The 6,031-nt window shown below is 38.5% G+C and overlaps 1 long non-coding RNA gene across 2 annotated transcripts; it reads left to right on the top strand.

Annotated features, from left to right (window-relative positions):
- The first annotated feature begins 873 nt into the window (after nt 1-873).
- LOC128021423 (uncharacterized) lies at nt 874-4,654 on the top strand. 2 transcript variants are annotated; one of them, XR_008185542.1, is made up of 4 exons: nt 889-925; nt 1,096-1,152; nt 3,552-3,616; nt 3,839-4,654. It is a non-coding gene; the product is annotated as an uncharacterized LOC128021423 (long non-coding RNA). The 2 variants fall into 2 exon arrangements; XR_008185543.1 differs by lacking the exon at nt 1,096-1,152 and having other exon boundaries at nt 874-925.
- Nucleotides 4,655-6,031: the final 1,377 nt, after the last annotated feature.

The following is a 6,031-nucleotide window of genomic DNA, read 5'->3' as shown; positions in this document are numbered from 1 at the left end:
TAAATTGTATATGATATTGATTTAATGATATACAGTTCACCCAAAAATGCAAATTCTGAAAAAAACCGACAGTTTTTTATTTTTCCCATACCAGCAATTATTTGATTACCACATTCATTAAAGTATCTTCTTTTATGTTCAATAGAAAAACGGCGACAAAATGTTAATTTTTGGGTGAACTATTCCCTAAAATGTCTGACTAACAATGATGTTATTGAAATATTTGCATACTGGTCTCTATAACAATAACTAGCATCCACACCAATGCACAATATTGTTCTGTTTTATAAGCACGCACTGCAGTTTTGTCAGTCACTTTAAATTCTCAAGAGCTGTCAGTGTTTTTATTGCTTATCAGGTGGGAATTAAAAAAAAAAAAAATAAATAAATAATAATAATAAAAAAAAAAAAAAAAAAAAAAAAAAATATATATATATATATATATATATATATATATATATATATATGTGTGTGTGTGTGTGTGATTCCAATGATATTGTCCTCTGTGCCTTTTATATAATAAACTGAATAAAATGTAGTTTATGCTTAAAAAATAAAATAATTTGCCTATGAGGTAAAACTAATAATAATGATTCAAAATATACTATGTGTAAACAAGAGAACATGTTACATTATGTTTATGTTTTTGCCATATTCATAGATTAAGCTGGAACGTGACAATACTAAGAAAAAAAACTTCTCAGTGTATTTTCTGCACGAAATGCCATTTTCATTATAGTTTTTACATTGCACATATCTATCAACGCAGCCATTTCCAGGTCATGAATATTTCACTATTTAAATTAGCCAATCAACTGTCTGTATTGATTGAAATTAATCAGCTGATTCTTTAAATAAAGAAGTGCTGCAGCAGATCCTTCTCCCATTATCGCTCTATTTTTTCCTCATCTGCATGCAGGCACTGGTGAGTAACTGCCTCTCCGCTGTGTCCTGTAATTTACGATGCCTGCTGACATTTCAGAGCTCATGTTCCTTTTTGTGGTGCCAGTTGTTGTGATTGTGCATGATGAGGCTGTGGAAAGCAGCTGCAGCCATGTTATTTCTCTTTCGCTCTGCTGCCTCTGCCTTCCCTAGGTGATGCTACCTGTCAGCCAAGCAACGGGGACGAAGGATTTATGCGGTGTGAATTTGGTATGTGTGTGTGTGGAGGCGGTGACATGGGGCCAGGGTGTGTTGTTAATCATTTGCCCATTAGGATCCACTGGGGGATTTGTAGATCAAGCCCCTAAAAAGAGAAAGGTAGTATATTTACTGGGGCTCGTTGTGCAGCTCCGCCTCTGGGACTAGGGCGTCTCACAGTGGAGCTGCATCAGGGAGCACATGCTGATTTTAGCTGCAGATGTATGGCTGGATCTCTGAGAGCTAGAAAGTCCTGCTGTGGAGGGTGTAATGTTTCTAGGCTAGGTAAGAGTTGTTAAACATTTGTCGAATGAGATCCACTTTGGGATTTCTAGATTGAGCTTTTTGAAAGGGGTAGGAACTCTTAGCCTCTGTTATCAGGGGGTCTCATAATGGTGGAACTCATGCTGATCTCAGCATTGATGGCAAGACCTCTGAGGAATGGAAAGTCCTATTGTGGAGGAGGCAACATTAGTTTTTAGGCTAGGAGAGTGTTGTTAAACATTAGCCAAATGGGGGATGTGGGGTGGGGCCGAGAGCCGTGGAAACGGAGCGAGGCTGTTTGAGTGATTGGGAAATGAGCGACACCTGCTCCACTTACTGGTCTCGAGTCACACGGAGGAGATCAGAAGGATACAAAAGAGGAACAACGACAGAGAAAAGAGGACCAGGCCCGGGTTTTATTTTGTGTTTGGTTTTTGTTGTGTGCGACAGTCGTCCGTGAGGGGCTGTCATGCTGTTTTGTGTTTATTTTTTAATTAAACTTTTCTTTTAATGTTCGCCGGTTCCCGCCTCCTCCTTCCCGTGATTATGAAGTTTGTACTCTGTTATAGAGGATTTGTAGGTTAAACTTCTCCCAAGGGGACAAAGTATATTTACAGTGTGCTCCACCTCTGGCACCAGGGAGCCTCATGGTGGAGCAACATCAGGGAGCTTATGTTGATCTCACCTTTTTGTGACGTGACCTTTATTTTGGATGGATGGCGAGACCTCTGAAAGCTGACCTGAGGCAATGTTTCTAGGAGAGGTTTGATTTTTTACATTTGCCCAATAAGGGGGATTTGTAAGTTGATCTTTTTTTTAAAGGGAAGAAGTATATTTACAGGGAGCTCTGCCTCTGAGACCAGAGGGTCCCTACAGCAGAGCTGCTTAAGGAAGTTTATGCTGATCTCAGCTTTTTGTTAAGTGATCTTAGTTTGGATTGATGGCAGGACCTCTGAGAGTGGGGAAGTCCTGCTGTGGAGGAGGTAATGTTTGTTTCTAGACTAGGAGATTGTTGTTAAAAATTTGCCCAATTGGGGATTTGTAGGTCGAGCCTTTTGAAAGGGGGTGGAAGTATGTTTACAGGGAGCTCCACCTCTGGAACCAGAGGGTCTCAAAGTGGAAATGAATCAGGAAGCACATGTTGATCTCCGCTTTTTGTTAAGTTTTCTTAGTTTTGGATAGATGGCAGGACCTTTGAGAGCTGGTGTGGAGAGAGATGGCCATATAAAAGTGAAACAGATGGTCCAAGTTTTATAAAGCACCTCGCAGCAGGGTGTTGCTAAAGTTTTTGAGGACTCGGTCTGCAGGAGTTTTGGCTTTACATTTTACCTTTGAGTGTCAGATGGAGGCTTTATTCTTGGCGAGTGTCGACATATGACTTCAAGGAAAATCTCCATCTCCAAATGCCTCCAGTGCCAGAAGACTGTAGACACAGATGCCACTGTGCCACATTCCAAATGGATTCCTCTTTTTATCTCCTCTTGTCTTAAAAACTTTCATCTCGTCCAAGTTAAATCCCTGCTAAAAAAGGCCAGCATAGCCGGTCAACAGCATATGTTGTTTTGGAATGCCGGTGTTCCCACCAGGTTACTTTAGCCCTGATTCTAATTGCACAGCATTGCCTCTGGGTAACAGACCCAATTTTTTCTTTGAAGAACTGTCATTTAAAAAAAAAACACTTTTGGCTTAGTTGCACTATAGGAGCCAATTTTATTAGAATTTATATAGCAGTTAGTGTAAAGTCTGTTAAACTGAAGTATATATATTAAATCCATCATTAAACTTATAAAATGAATTACTGATATAGGTAACTAAAATAATTAGCCTACAAATTTAAATAAATGTTAGAGTTCTCAAAATTAAAAGCTGAATGTTCTTCAGGGATCCTACTCTTTTCAACCAATTAATATGACTTTTCCAGTCATTCATAGTTTACTGGAAAAGGATTTTTATAATGATTTTTACTGACGATTTCTAGCCAATATAATATCAGACAGCTTGGCATAACTACTTTATTCTTTACAAAATTGTCCACTGCCATTTTAATATGTAATTAATTCACATAAATGTTTCTATAAATCAATAGAAAAATATTTCTATTTGTAGTTGTTTTAGCTTATTTCAGTACTTGTTTTGTCTTATTTCAGGTCATCTTGAGGCGCCTTTGTAAACTTGCTGAGGTCTCCTTGTGATCAACTTACAGTCTGTACAGGTAAAGTTGTTAAAGCATGTATGAGCCATGATGCTCCCCCAGCAAGACCAGCACTAACCAGCAGAATGCAGCACAGAAAATCAAGCTGGTTTTTAAGTAGCATAATCTTTCTCAGCATTCTCCGTGTGTCACTATTCTCAAGATCTCTCACCATTTCCTGCTCTCTGTCTTCTTTTATACCCATCAAACATTCATCTGTCTCTTTCTTTTCTCACACCTCAGGATAAAGATGAAGAGCATCCCCTTCACAGCGAATTGTGAAATGTGTTGACTGGACAAATAAGGTCAATTGTTTTGCCGCCCATCCTCCCAAACACATAATCTCCTCTCCAGACTCAGTGCAGTGGAGTTGGGGTGTAATGTATATCATGTATCACGATCACATGAGCCTTGCATACTGCTACAATGCACCCTTATGGGCTTCTTATTGGCTGATAGGTTGTAGAGGTGACACCCTGCCCTTCCCCTCCCAAGCCCTTGCCCCCACCTCCACGGGGGAAGTGATGCGTCGCCATCTGACCTTGAGTGCCTTTGGCTGCAACTGATTGGCTTGTGCTGGTGCGGATGAGCAAAGTCATCAAACATTAATGTGCAAATCTAATAAATGTGCTGAGGTTCAGAGGGCCGGCTTGAAGCTTGATCGCAAAACTGCCCCCTCTCTCTCTCTAAATCAATCTGTCAATCAATGTGTCTGCATTATTCAACCATCTCTCCACCACTTGGGAAAATTACATCATGGTGGCAAATTGTCTCCTATAAAAGACCAGAGAGATATCATGTGAAGAATTGATCAATAAGGCCACGTATGCTTTTCGATTCTGCATTATGTGTCAACATGGCTACAAAATATTTGTGTTTTTTTTATGGCTTATCGATGCTTTATGAAGAAAATGTTTGTTTAAGGCCAGTTCAAATTGATATTTCACAACATCCAATGTAAACTGAAGGCATACTGGTCGTTTTCAAACTATCGTTGACTTGAATTTTGCTTTCTTGCATTTATTTTGCTGATGATCATTATGGTTTGCTATCAGGTTAAAGTGAATATAGGAAGGTATCTCTACTGGAAAGTCCAGCTTGAATTTTCATGATGGATTATAGTGGTTAGCGCTGGTATAGCTGTAAAGTCCTGCTGTGAAGGGTACAGCGTTATTTAATAGACAAGGAGAGAGAAAGGAAGTATACAGTATTTACTGGGGCTGATCATGCAGCTCCGCCTCTGGGACCAGGAAGTCTCATTGCGGAGCTGCATGAAAGAGCACATGCTGATCTCAGCTCTATGTTAAGAGATCTTAGCTATGGTTGGATGGAAGGAACAATGAGAGACTTTTTGAGAGACTTATTGTTAAGGGATGCACTCCAGGAAAGGGAAAGGAAGTATAGTAGTGGCTAAAAGTGAAAAACTCTAAAGTTAAAAAAATAAAAAATAAAAACTCTGCAGAACACCGGCCCTCCATGACCGACCTTGGAGACCCCTGGTTTAGAGTTTCCCTGTTTCCAATAGAACATGCTCCTCATGTTTTGATGGTTTAATTAAAGTTGTAGAGTCATTAAAAGCCAATATTGTGCAAATGTCCCCTCCTTATATCAATTGTGACCCTGGCCTAGAGCACAAAAGCAGTCTTAATTCGTTGGGGTATATTTGTACCAATAGCCAAAAATACATTGTCTGAGTCAAAACCATTGATTTTTCTGTTATGTCAAAAATCATTAGGATATCAAGAGATCATGCTCCATGATGATATTTTGTAAATTTCCTACCGTAAATATATTAAAACGTAATTTTTTATTCGTAATATGCATTGTTAAGAATTCATGGTGACAATTTCAAAGGGGATTTTCTCAGTATTTAGATTTATTTGAACCTTCAGATTCCAGATTTTCAAATAGTTGTATCTCGGCCAAATATTGTCCGATCCTAATAAACCATACAGCAATGTAAAGCTTATTAATTTTTGAAAAATGTATAAGACTTAAGGTTTTGTGGTCCAGGGTCACAATTAGTATATTCTCAAAGAACTGGTCATGCAGCTCTTTATTTTTTGTTATTTTATTCATTTTTCATTGTGTTTATTTTTCTTATAGGGACAATTAAAGGACATTAGCTGACAAAATGTAAACAAGCTGGATTATAGCAACATTGCAAATTCACATCTGCAGTCCCTAGGCAGGCAGACACAAAGAAATCACCTTCTTATACAATGACTCTATTAACTTAAGAGTTGTGCCACCTGTGAATGAGAAGCTTTTATAACAATACTCACTATATGATCAAATGAATGAAAATACAACCTGGCAACACAGACTGTCAGAAATGGCCTAATGTACCTAAAATTCCTTAAATGAAATTGTAACTACAATACAACTTTCTTGTCTAATTAGTTTCTATGCATGTAGGTTGTGCTTCTTGAAAGG

Source organism: Carassius gibelio, chromosome A10 (genome assembly GCF_023724105.1).
Source record: "Carassius gibelio isolate Cgi1373 ecotype wild population from Czech Republic chromosome A10, carGib1.2-hapl.c, whole genome shotgun sequence".
Lineage (NCBI taxonomy): Eukaryota > Metazoa > Chordata > Actinopteri > Cypriniformes > Cyprinidae > Carassius > Carassius gibelio.
This window is presented reverse-complemented; position numbering and strand designations above follow the sequence as displayed.